This window comes from Lepisosteus oculatus, chromosome 5 (assembly GCF_040954835.1).
Source record: "Lepisosteus oculatus isolate fLepOcu1 chromosome 5, fLepOcu1.hap2, whole genome shotgun sequence".
NCBI classification, from domain to species: Eukaryota; Metazoa; Chordata; class Actinopteri; order Semionotiformes; family Lepisosteidae; genus Lepisosteus; species Lepisosteus oculatus.
Window position 1 is genome coordinate 58,913,108 of NC_090700.1, and position 14,395 is coordinate 58,927,502.

Below are 14,395 nucleotides of genomic sequence, written 5' to 3' on the forward strand. Positions count from 1 at the left end.
CTGTGATGGTTTGTAGCTGAGAAAATAATTCTTTTGAAGAGAATTACCTTTGAGGAGTGTCTGTGTTTCTACTGTAAGTCAAGTGTATTGTCTAAGAACCTGACTGGGTCGCCGGAAATGATGTACCTGTAATTTGCCCCAGTCATGAAACGCTTTAGATAACCTACAGACAAAAAAGCGAGTAGATTGGGCTTTTTTGCTGCTCCTATGGAAAGAGTAAGATCAAGATAGGCCAGGTCCAGTCCTGTCAGTTACTCCTACAAAATATTTAAAGACATGGAATCTCATCCATTGCATTTGAACACTCTACTGTCACCATTTGGCATGATGTCTGATAATTTATACACTCTAGGTAGAGGGATTTGTTCCAATTTTAGAAGCCACAGGAGCTGAATTCTTCAGTTCAATTGCAAGTTTCTCCGTTTTATTGTGCACATTTGTTATTAGTCCACTTATGTGCACAACAGTGTTGCGTTTCTCAACGGTAGGTTTTCTTTTATTGGTTTTCTTGTGGAGGTTTGGGTTTTGAATTTTGGAATCAACCAAGGGACATATGATGATTGCAATTGCAGTAAATTAAGAGTTTACTGTCATTTTTAATTTAGATTTTAGATGTCTTTGAAAACAAAACCTAATGTTGCCCTTGTTGTATTTTAGCCATTAAACCCAAAGCAAGCACTGGTGCGAAGACAATCTGTTATTAACCTTGAGAACTTCAGGAAACAGTATGCGATAAGGAGATGGAAGGTAAGAGCATCACAAAACTGTAGTTAGATAACAGTGCTGCCCACATTGTGGTTAAATCCTGAGCTTTCTCTCTCTTTCTTTCAGTTTTCCTTCAGGATTGTCACACTCTGTAACCACCTAACTCGGATGATGAAGAAGGCTTGTCCTAAGCCCCAGGATGATTTGGTATGTACTGTACTACCTACCCATTTCTGGAAATGTGCCATTTCAGTTATTCCTGATCTATTCAGAAGTATTTTCATTATTCATACTCGGAAACAAATTATCTTCTTACAGCTTCGACGGAAGAATGAGAAGTCATTGAACGGTCTCATTTATGTTGAAACTAAGATGGTTTCTTTGTTTTTTGTGCATGCTCTTTATGTGTTAGGTTTGTGCATGGAACACAAATTACATATACCTTTTGCAGAAACAGGCTGACTATTGTTTGTCAGAGCAGAGGGTTCTCTCTATACGTCTGCACTGCCTGGGCAGACAAGACCAGTGCAGGTTGAAGCTGAGCTGGCAATGATGAAACTCCTGCCAGCTGATGCCCGAGCACTCACTACCATCTCCTTTCAGAGAGACTGTGAGAGCGACCAGGAGGATGAGCCCACCAGGAGAAGAGCTGTCAGAAACAGGAAGAGAAGCAGTACATCCTGAGGATCTCCATTGTGGCCTTCATGACTGTATACTTGGTGGGGTCTTGGAGATAAAAGGTCATGTTGGAAAGAGTGTTGGACAAGATCATCTGAGCCTTTAGCTGTCAGGAGGAGCTTTCAGTGCCAATGAGGAAAAATGTTTTTTAGAAAAAAAAACAATAATGCAGCTGGTATTCATGCATACTGCCTAATTACTGAGCAATAAAAGAGCTCAGTACAGAAATGTTAGACTTTGGAAAACCAAGAAAAGCAACAATGAATGGCATTAAAAAAGAAAAGACTTTGGACAAGGTTTCCATACTCCTGTTTTTTGGAGTACTGTACCTCAAACACAAGTGGGAACAAAAAAGAACAAGGCGTGTCTTGAGTCCAGTAAATATGCAGTTTATATCCATGTACAATTCATACAAATATGGTTAACTGGGATGCAAAGGGGCCTCACTTGTATGATACTTTTTATTCATGCCTAGCAATATTATGTTAATAGTTTAAAACAAGTTTTAGCCTGGAACTTCATTTGTGAAATGGCAAAGGAGATTTGACAGCATGATGAAACATCATTGTCCCATAGGGTCTGAGCAGAAGAGTGATTGACTATTAACACACCTGGGGGCACATTCAGCTGCTCCCCAGCTTTTCAGGGATTTCGTTTCTTTGGTATGTGGCATTATCCCCCAGCAACTTGTGTGGGGGCCTTTTATTTTACCAGTTGTTGACACTCCAACTGGATTAAAATGCAGAAGATCTTAATCTATTTTCTCACATTCCAGAGTTTCCCCTTTAGAAAATGTGGAAAGCCTGTATTTAAACTATGGAAAGAGAACAGAAAACAATGTATCTGAAAGTATCAGTAGTTTTCCCCTAGTATGTCCTGGTAGTCATCTGTTAAGCTTGAAACGGGGTCAGTACACAAGTAGAATACTGTTCTTACTCATGAAAGATCACATGTCCACTTGAAAAGAGTTCATATACTGTACATGTGAAGACAACACGTGAAAATTTGAAAATGAAAGTCAGCATTCAAATTTACAGTACAGAACTAATCAGAGTTTACATTGAATACACTGGTTACTTTGTGGGAACTGTATTTTTAAGCGTATTTTTTCTGTACTGAACAGAATTGAGTAGTGCTCATTTTGATTCTGTGAGAAAAAACAATGCCTTTTCTAACTAGTGGGAAGGATCGGAGGACACATGGGCCTCTTCCTCTGTTATTTTCATTATCAAGACACATTTTTCACAACTGAAAGTTGAAATATGTGGATACAAATGACTGGGCTTGAAAAACAGGAAAACGAAAAGCATCAACAGAGTTTTTTAAACCTCTTCCCCTCCATCATTTCAGTGTTTAAAAATAGCACAAGTGAGTAATTTAAATATGAAAGGATAAGGATGTGTACTGTAACATATGTATACCCTCAGCAAAGTGATCTGAGTTAAATGATTTAAGCCTGTGGATGTATAAAAACTGAGATCAAAGGAAGTAAGTGGATTTATGTCCTAATACAGAAATGCATATTTGTATGAATTTAGTTTTTTGCCCTGCTGCTGTGCTTCCTAAACAGGGGTGCGTAGTTTGTTTTATTTGTGCATTGCTCACTTGATTACAAGGATATTGGACAAAATCACTGTCTGCCCCCCACGCAACAGAAAAGCCCCCTGTCCAGCTGAGTTCCTAAGCCACCAAACCCAAGCTGTTGAGAATGTTGGTGTAGCTTCATTATCATCTGCCTGATGTGGAAAATACAGAGCAATCTGAATGGTCATTCAGGGCTTTCCCACCTGCCAGGCCACAACAACAGAGAGGCGGTAGACACTGGGATACCTGATGACTGCCCCAGCAAACTCATGTGACGGCAGTGGCCCATGGAAGGAAATCACCCCCAGCTAATCTCCACTTCCTGACCCCAGTGAGAAGGACTTGCATTCCTGCTATAATACTACAGTATGTGTGTGGTTCCCCTGAAACTGCTGGGTGCTGCTCTGGTTTACAGCCAAACGAAAACAGTTCTGTTTCTTTTTAGAATGCAGTCTTGTTCTTTGTCTGTTTTAGTAAAACATTTCTTAATTAAAATCTTGTTATAATCTGCAAATGGGGACACAATTGTGAAAGTATTAAATATTGTCTAAATACTGCCTACATTTCTTTCTTTGTCCAAGCCAGGGACTACTTACTGTTCTGCCACCAGAATAAAATATTTAGCTTTTCGAAGTGGTTATAATTAAATTAAAGTTTTTCACAGACCTCGTTCACGTAAACTATGAAACAGAACTGAAACTTGTGGGTTTTCTTAAGCACTTCCTTTGCAATTTATTTTTTGTAATTTTAATCTTGTTTATAAATTCTTATTAATATTCTGTCAGACACTTAGTTAAGAAATGTCCCAATACAAACAGTACATTCATGAAGAAAGAAATGAAGAATCTACTATGTAAAGAACAATACTGTAGTAAGGTCTGTTTTCATAACATAATGGTTTACATTTAATTTGTATTTATTCCTTTTAGTGTATGGTACCACTGTGCCTGTACAACAGTGTCTTAATGTGGATTGTATTTTACACTGTGTTCATAAAACTGTGCCATTCATTCAGTTGTTGGGTGTGTAAGATGAAAAACACAATATCCTAGTTTGTGTTTACGGGAAACATTATTTTTGCTCAGAGAAGACAATTGTGCATAACCAGCTACAGTACTAACAGTTCATAGATTATTATAATTGCTGGAGTAGAGATGAAATTTGCATGTTTTTTAAATGGAAAACCAAACCTGTGAGTGAAAAATTAAATGCATCAGTTGCTGAAACAAAAATGGTTCAGGAGCAGTTACTTTTGTAACATTAATCAGGTTTAGTCATTTCCGAGAATAATGGTGCTATCAAGAGCCTCAAGTTTAAGTAGTGCCCCACTGTAATAATTCTCTAATCATATTGTGTTATTGAATATTCCCATTTCAATAAAGTAGTTAATGCATTTTAAGTAAGGTAAGGATGTTACAGCACCAGATTATGACACTCCAGTTTGTGGATCATCCTTTGGAAATGTTGATATGCATTTATACAGGTGAATAGGTTGGGTAACCAGTGTCAAGTAACTTGCTGAAGAAATAAAGAAAACTGTAAGCATGATAACTTGAATCCAGGAATGTGAATACCCTGGTATGAAGCACAAAGCAATTATCCACATTCTCATTATGGTGAGAAAGGTTTGAAACTGCATAGTACCAGTCTTGGTACAAATTTCCCTGTATAGTACAGACCAGAGGACAGCAAAAACAACATGAGTGCATGGCGGTTTTTAATGTGATTGTTTTAGGCTAATGAAAATTAATGTAATAATGTAACCGTACCGACATTTAACTGTATTGTGTTTGAATTAACTCTTTATGCAGAATTTAAGTGAGAATAATACATATTACAGTGTAATGCTCCATTTTGAGCATACAGTATAAACGAGCAGAGAATGACCTTGTATCAGATAACCACAAAAGTAGTTTGTTTTGGTTTTTTTCTAAGACATCCCATATTTTTTTTAGCAATGTTTTTCTTTCCTTTTGTTTAACCTCGTCTTCTGCCGGAGTTTGCTTTCCATACCTTTTAAAGACTGTTCTAATTGGTGACAGGCTGTGACAGGCTAACGGGTGAGTTAAAGGTGGTTGTGTGGCTGTGTGCTAGTGGCTCTGAAATTGAAACGGGGTGTTCAGAGGTTTCAAATGACCTGAAGGCAATAAAGAATTAAAAGGGGATAATTGATTTTGTGTGTCGATATTGATATATTCACTTGGTCCTTGTGCTTTTGCTGAAAAGCAAAATAATGTTCATCCACATAAGGTGTTGACTATTGCTCTACTAATTGAAACCCTATACAGAATGATGCAGAATCGACTTTTTTTAGAGTTAGAGATCCAAAATGACCACCTAAATGACTGGACTGGAATGCACTGTGTCTGCCATAATAATAATACAAAATAATTTGGGGGTTTATTGTCAATTTGATGACTCCACATAAGATGATATACTGATCAGAGTTAAAACATGTATGCACCACATCTGAATATTAATACTGATATTGCTTTAGACTAATTCTTTCTAGTGTTACGAAAGTATCAGGAATCTAATTTATACTGGAATTTGCCAGGTTTGTCTTGTATTTTCCAGAAGCCAAGCCCATCTATTTTGGTAATGTTTCTCCTAGGGTGCCTTTTTAATAACAGTACATTTAATTGATAAATGAGGCCTGAGATATTCTGTACTTGCTAAGCTGACTTGTACCCTGGCTGTTGAAATGTGTATCTTAGCAACACCTAAGCCTCCAAACGTACGTGTGGCCATCAAACCAAGTCGCCCAAACAGAAAAGTGCCTCAAGCTGTGTGTGTGGGTACCGTTGTGTGGTGCTTCGTCAACATACACACACGTGCTGAATGTTTGGTGTTCTTTTTCCAGCTGCTTGTCCCAGATATTTCTGTAATCCTCCATTATCTGATGTCATACAGTACGTCCAGGGAACACAGCTCCTCTGTGAGGGGTGTCAGTAACTAATAATTTATTTCCTGTCTCAACATGAGTTTACTTTGAAACATGAGTTGACTTTGAAACTCTGCTGTCCAGTGCGACTTTGTTGCTGACAAAAACAAAAAAGCTTCTTGAGATTTCAGTTTTGTTGCATTGTAAAGTTTGCACACTGCATATTGAATCAGACTATGTCCTTTCTTCTCAGAAATTGTATGAAGGACATTATAACATCCATCTTTTGTAAGATGTATAACATTTATGTTATGCCAAATCCTGGAAGGTAGCACATGAATGTTTAGCTGAAGAATGGATGAAAATGCAGGCCATTTTATGGTATACACTGCAGACATAGGTATTGGCACTGTACTGTATATCTCAAATGAGTCTGTTCACTACAACTACCTAACTACCATTTGATAGGATTCAATAAACCTAGAGCATGTACAGTATGACAAATAACAATATTTAACCATATAACAATAGTTAAACCATTTAATACATTTGCTAAATTAGAGCATAATTTGGTTTTAAGTATTATACAGTATGTTTCTAACTGTATCTATAATAATAATAATAATAATAAACTTTATTTTATATAGCGCCTTTAAAGGTGGCTTCTCAAAGCGCTTTACAGGATGACAATAACAATAAATAAGAAGACTACAACAATAAATAAGAAAATTTCACAAGACAGGACACAATTATAATTACAACAATACAACAATAACAATAGAGGAGACCGTGGAAGATGGTATTAAGAAGAGCAGAGGGGTGAAGAATGGAACCAGTTAAGTAAAGGCTATTCTGAAGAAGAAGGTTTTGAGTCTGGATTTGAAGGAGTTTAGAGAAGGTGACTCTCTAATATCCTTGGGCAAAGAGTTCCAGAGCTTGGGGGCAGAACAGGAGAAGGCCCTTTCGCCCATACAATGTAGACGAGCTTGGGGGACAGTAAGGAGGGCAGAATTTGAATAGCGGAGGTTGCGAGGTGGGGAGTAGGGCGATAAAAGTTCAGACAGGTATTGAGGTGCCAAGCCATGTAAAGCCTTGTAGGTGAGCATGAGGATTTTAAAGTCTATGAGGAATTTGACCGGAAGCCAGTGCAAGGACTCCAGGAAAGGAGTAATGTGAACACTTGTACTAGACCTGGTCAGGATTCTGGCTGCTGAATTTTGGACATACTGCAGCTTGTTCAGAGTAGATTTAGATACCCCAGGGAGCAGAGCATTGCAGTAGTCAATTCGAGAGAATACAAATATGTTGATCAGCTTTTCAGCCACAGTTAATGATAGCATAGGGCGTAGTCTTGCGATATTTCTAAGGTGAAAAAAAGATGTTTTGACAGTATGCTGTACATGTGGGTCGAATGTTAAGCCAGAATCGAATATAACCCCAAGGTTTTTCAATTTTGATTGAAGCTCAAGTACAGAGCCATCTACAGACAGGATTACAGGACTGGCTTTACGAAGTTGATGGGGGGTACCAATAAGCATGACTTCATTCTTGTCACAGTTAAGATGAAGGAAGTTTTGAGTCATCCAAATTTTTATGTCAGAGATGCAATTAGATAGAATAGAGACAGCCACGTCAGTGTCAGGTTTGGTATGGGTGTATATTTGAGTATCGTCAGCGTAAAAATGAAAGCTGAGGCCATGTGATCTTAAAAGCTGACCAAGTGGGAACATGTAAATGCTGAAGAGCAATCTCCCCATTAAGTTAAAAATTAAATGGGTATTTTCCGTGTTGAAACTTTATTTAGAAAACGTTTGTTGAATATCAAGAAAACAGAACCGGTTTTTACTGTGTGCTTTCAAATATGACTGCTGTCTAGCCGAACAAAAAAAAAAAACAAGACTCCTGAACCAGGAATCCGAGTTTTATATCAGTCGCTTTTGGGAAATTTCTGACATATCTTTAATATTAGAAAGTGAAGAACAAAGGTACTCGGGTAATAGAAGCGGAAACAGGGCAAAGACACTATGAATGCAAAGATTATGTTACAGTCAGTGGATACATGACATTGAAACATTCTTGTGCTTTTCGGTCAGACAATCTTCCATCTTTGTGCTTCTTTCTGAGGAAGAGGCATCATTTTTTTGTGAAAATTTTGATTAATGGTTTGAAGGTTTTTTACAAATTTAAAGCAACCTGCTGTCTCAGTTCACTCTGTACCCATACTGTATATACAGATATTTGGATACACCCGTTTTTACTTTTCTTAATGGAAATGCATGGTATTTGTACTTTTTAAATGTAAATGTTGTCTTACATTCTGATAGCCTCTACTCAACAGGAATATCCGGTGGATAATTTATCATTGGCTCTTTTTTTTACTTTGAATGTCTAATACCTTCAGGGTAACTCTAAAGTCAGGGACAAGCTTGTTCATATGTCCACATAGCTTGGTGGATACAGGGAGCTGACAGAATCTACAGTCATTCAAATGCTCACATTGCAGTAATGACAAACTGCAGATGAATCTACAGTTCATCTGGGACACTCACGTTTTAAGCATTATAATCCTTTATCAGCCGCTGTCCATATATGTTCTTTAAACATTTAAATATGTCAAAATCACAGTAACTCTGTGATTTTGTCACCCCTTTTTCAAAGATACAAAGATGAAAAGATTCAAAGTTAATTACCACCCAATTTCATAAACACTTAACACAATGACTTCAGAAACAGACAACTGACTTTCAGATTGCAATTGCAGATACGAATTAGCTTTGTAAATCCCTGTCTTTTCTGAAGGATATGCCCAACTAAAAATATGTCTGATGCAACTTTATTGGCACTGGCAGAACACTGGCCTTCTGTCTTTAAATGGCCGAATTAACACAGGTGCAGGTGATGCATTAATACCAGTGTGGTTTCCTTGCTTTTGTGCAGTTATTTTAGACTGTTTTTTTACACAACCCGAATCCAATGTCTGTTAAGTCCCAAACCCTTGTCTAAGATGGTGAGCCATTCGTATGTTGTTGTCACGGGATTCTTTCAGAATTATGAAGGATTTGAAAATAAGAGTCTTGAGCAACAATATACCATAAAGCTGCCACACTGGTGAGTGTCCCATTTCAGTCTTGGCTCATACCAGGGGTCTGTCATCATTTTAAAATATACAGATAGAGTAACCTTAGATGATGCCTAGTCTGCCTGAGTAATATTAGCTTTTTTTGCAGCTGACTGTTCTTTGATGTGTAAAGTCAGAAGTGGAGGCTTGAGGTCAGTCACAAACTATATACTATGAAAGGGCTGGCTGCGTCTTTCAGTGGTGTGACATATAAATATCCGTTCAGATCAGGCAGATTTGCTGGCAAGGCCAGCTGGAGAAATCACACAGGTTGTTGTGTGTCAATGCTGTTGCTGTTACCATAAGATTTAGGGAAAAAGATGAGGTCAAGTGTAGTGTTCAGGCACCAGTAGAACAACAGCCAACACTCTCTGATCATAAATTGCCAAGGTTCAGGCTCATAAGGAAAATCTTTGTGAAATACAAGGGATGATAAGTTAAAAAAAAGGTTTTCAGAGGAAAGCAGACCTTCATAAACTCATTCCATCTAAGCTCTCAAATGACTAAACAGGAATTATTATTTAAACAGAAATCAATTATTTTTATTTTAAACTCTTAAACGAGGGCTCCTTGTTCTGGATATTTGAACTGTATTGGACTTTGAACATGGACTGACATTGAACTGCTTTCTTATTTACTTCTGTACTGACAAATAGGATAAACACATCTTTTATCAATGATCAACTGTTTGCTATCCTCAAGAGACAAACCAAATACTGACACTCTCTGGACAGCAAAGAGCTAATCAAATCAAAATAAAGGGCATTGTGAAATCCTGTCTAATTTTCTGTCTGCACACAATTTTTATTTCTTATATTTACAGTAGGTTCTATAAGTGGTGATGTATACAATGCATATTTACAAAAAATGAAATTAACGATCATTTATAACTTTTGGTAAAACTTTGTAGGCATATTTTCTTGATTACATTTCCAATTTGATGCAGAATGACATCAAGACTAATTCAGTTCATGTTTAATTAATTTTGCAAAAATATTTCTTATGCTCAAGTCAGCCCAGTGAATTTTGCATGTTTGCTCTGTTCTTTGACTGAGCCTGAAATCTGTGTTAATTTGGATTTTCAAAAAAGTGCAGAACTTTATTTCTTGATATTATTAAACATTGTTTCTCATATTTACCATTAAACTTTACCCTGTAAATAAACTCTACATTTACTCCTGTCTTTCTAACCAGGGACTGGGCTGTGTGTCTTTTGTAAAAAGGGTGTTGATTTCATCTTTCCCCCTGGTGCATTTTTAATAACCATCTGTGGACATGTTTTGAAATTAAATATAAGGCACTCCCATTTGTTCTAGAGTCACCATTTTATTAAAAAAAAAAAATGTACTTAAAAATGACATCCCTAACATTCTGGCTGCTACAGAGCCCCCTGCTGGTTAAACATGTGAATAAGTGTCTGTATTGCCTTGGAATACAGATTTAGTAGTTTTAGAAATAAATGAAACAGTGAACAGTGAATTCTTTTAACAGACCAGAAATTATGAATGAACTACCCCAAGTGTTAAGCATTGAACATGAGTATGGCTACACTTCAAATCCGACTGCAGTATTTACAACCTTTCACATATTTATTTAGTCTCAGAGACATTTAACCCAACGTCGTGAATGAAATCAGAAGATGGTGAATCAGAGTCAGGTGGAGTCAGAACTTTTCCTTTTAGGTAACTTTCTTCCATTCATCCATTATCTGAAAGATGCTTTCCAAGATCACGGATTGAACATTTTGTAAGTTAATGTAGCTCCACATGGTGGTTAAATGTTGTAATTACTTTGAATTTTCTCCAATTCTTAATAATAATAATTCCTTACACTTATATAGCGCTTTTGTCTGCACACTCCACTGTTCCAGAAGTTCCAGAAGTGCTTTACAGGTAGTGGGGACTCCCCTCCACCACCACCAACGTGTAGCCCCACCTGGATAGATACTTTGTCATCCACTGCTGTGAAAATGTGTCTTTGGCTTCTCCCAGAAAAGTACAAAACATGCCAGCAAAACACAAGTCTCACACAAAATCACATGAAATCGCAACAACAGTATGTGAAACATAAATAAATGGATAAATAAATGGGTAGTGGGAGGACTATCTTTACATACATTCTTTGAGTAGTTTTATTGCAGAGGAGACAAAAGATGTCTTATACATGTTTTTTTATAAAGTGATATAGTACCATAGTACACCAGTATACTCACTGCACATCAGCTTTCAGTGGGAAGTGAGCGAGTGATGAAGCCATTTCATAGATAGGAAATATTAAGAGGCCATGATTGGTAAGGGCCAATGGGAAATTTGGCCAGGACGCCGGGGTTACACCCCTACACATTTACAATATAGTGTCCCCGACACTAAACTGAGGCATTAGGACCCACATAGTGTGCAAGGTGAGCGCCCTCTACTGGCCCCACTAACCCCTCTTCCAGCAGCAGCCTTAGCTTTCCCAGGAGGTCTCCCATCCAGGTACTGACCAGGCTCACACCTGCTGAGCTTCAGTGGGCTGCCTGTTGGGGGTTACATGATGATATGGCTGCTGGCAATTCTCATACAGGAATTTAAGAATTGGCCCATCTCGTACACAGTAACCAATTGATCCAAGGATTTCTTGAACCAACCCAGATCCAGCAAAACAAAAAATGTGCAAAGAAGTGTCCACTGCTCTCAGTTTTAAATGCACTTCCTGCAGTTTTGACATGCGTCCTCTGGAGGTTTATTATACACCATATTGTATTTTAAGTTTTAAAAAGCCTTTTTTATAGTGAGGGAAATGATCACAGGGCTGTCGCGTAGGTAGAAATGATATTATAATTCCAGTACAATCCAGTGAGCACATACAACACACAAGAAATATTTAAAATAATTCACAAATGATGTCAGTGCTTTTTCAAATGAATTACAAAATGCTCTGTGGCCCCACTACACAAATATCAGGTAGAAAAGTAAGAAACAGCTTTTCCAATTAAATTATGGGGAAAAGTTTGGGAGACTAAATTGTGAAGGCTGAGTGAGGAATTTAACCACAACACCTGGGCTAACATCCCTACTATTTTACTGCTGCTTAGTAGAAACGAAGATAAATCTCATCCTACAGATGGTGATACACACACTCAAAATGGAAAAAACAGATGTAATTACTACAAATAATAATAATAATAATAATATCAGGAGATAATAATAATATCAGAAGATATTATTATAACTCTTATTAAATACAACCACCTATGTGTAACCCCTCCTGGATGGTGCAAAGTCCAGGGAAATATAGCTCCTGTCTAATAAATTAAGCTTCAGCTTGTTGCAACCCAGTTTGCTGTTTTAACCTATTTTACTTTTCAATAATGATAACTGCTTTGTATTATTGAAACACTGGTTTCCATTATATTGAGTATACTGTACTGTTTAGTTTTCGGATGGAATGGTGGCACAGTGGTGAGCATTTTGCACCACTGGATCCCTGGGTTGAGCCCCAGATCTGGGGTGTTATCTGCTTGGAGTTTGTATTTTCTCCACCGTCTGCATGTGGGTTTCCTCTGGGTGCTCCAGTTTCCTTCCACAGTCCAAATACATAATAACTGCTTATACTTATATAGCTCTTTTCTGGACACTTCACTCAAAGCGCTTTACAGGTAATGGGGATCCCCTCCACCACCACCAATGTGCAGCATCTAGCAGCCACAGTGCACCAGAAGGCTCACCACACACCAGCTATCAGTGGGGAGGAGAGCAGAGTGATGAATCCAGTTCATAGATGGGGATTATCAGGAGGCCATGATTGATAAGGGCCAATGGGAAATTTGGCCAGGACGCTGAGGTTACACCCCTACTCTTTTCGAGAAACACCCTGGGATTTGTAATGACCACAGAGAGTCAGGACCTCAGTTTACGTCTCATCCGAAGGACGGTGCCTGTTTACAGTATAGTGTCCCCATCACTATACTGGGGCATTAGGACCCACACAGACCGCAGGGTGAGCGCCCCCTGCTGGCCCCTGCTGGCCCCACTAACACCTCTTTCAGCAGCAACCTTAGTTTTTCCCAGGAGGTCTCCCATCCAGGTACTGGCCAGGCTCACGCCTGCTGAGCTTCAGGGGGTTGCCAGTTGTGAGTTGCAGGGTGCTATTGCTGCTGGCACATACTGGTAACACATACTGGTAGGTCAGTTGGCTTCTGGGAAAATCAGCCTGGATATGGGTGTCTCTGTGTCTGTCCTGTCCAGGCTGTGTCCTGCCTTGCTCCTTTTATTTGCCATGTCAGGCTCTTGCTCCCCGACGACCCTGAATTGGAAGAAGAGCTTAGAAAATAGGTGGATGGATGTTTACTTGATATAGATCTGTAGAATGAGTTTCACCAACCAGGTGGAAGAAGGATGTAAAATGTCGTAGTAATTATTAAAAACACACACTGACCTGCCCTACAGATAAGTGTGTGTTTCACCTACAGGATCCTTTACTGGGAACAGTAACAATGGGTTAAGTAAAGGGAGTTAAAACAGTATTTGAACTGTCAGCCAAAACTTTAAACAAATAATTCTCTTGGTGGGAGCTGCAGAAGAAACATAGTTCACTGCCTGATCCCGTCCTGTTTCTGTTGGAAAACTATATATATATATCTCATGGTATCTTAAAAGACGCAATGTTAAAGGAGCAAGTTATGTCTCCATTTTGTGGTGAGTTTCTTTATAACTTATTGTGTCAATAACAATATATCTTCCCAGTACAGTATTGACCAGGTAAGTCAGAAGCAATAATTTTCAAAAGCCATTTCAGCTAAAATGAGTTATTGAAATAAGCAGATATGAATCTCAGTAGAAAGAGGTGATATTCCTGAACTAAATTTATCTTTTATGTATTTCTAGACACGAATGTACTGAGCTTAAAGAGTATGATACCAAAAAAACTCATAACTTTATTTAACTGATATTGTTTGTGAGATTTCATTTGCATTCACAAGGAACATAAAAGAACATTTCCCTGGCTACAGTTTGTATAATTAAAAAAATATAAATACTGTATATGCCACTCTTTGTCTTGATTATGATTCATACAGTAGGTATATGTTGCAGAATAGTCTACTACAGTGCTTTGTAAGAGACTATGGATCCTGTACACTACAGTAAAAAGGACTAATTAAATTTAGAGACTGAAAAATTACTATGCACATTTTATCTTCAAATGAACAATAACATTAAATGAACAATTACAGTTAATAAGTCATAATCATGTAATTGTTTGCATGCCCATAAATGGCAATATCAACACAAGATCAACACAAGATGAGAGCCTACATAAAACATCTACCACTCTTCAGTCTTTAAATATCTGCTTCAATGTCTGCTTCCTTTTTTCATGAACTTGTATATTGCAGTTTTGTTGTTTTCCATTTTTCTAAAACATTTCAGTATTGTATCTCTCAC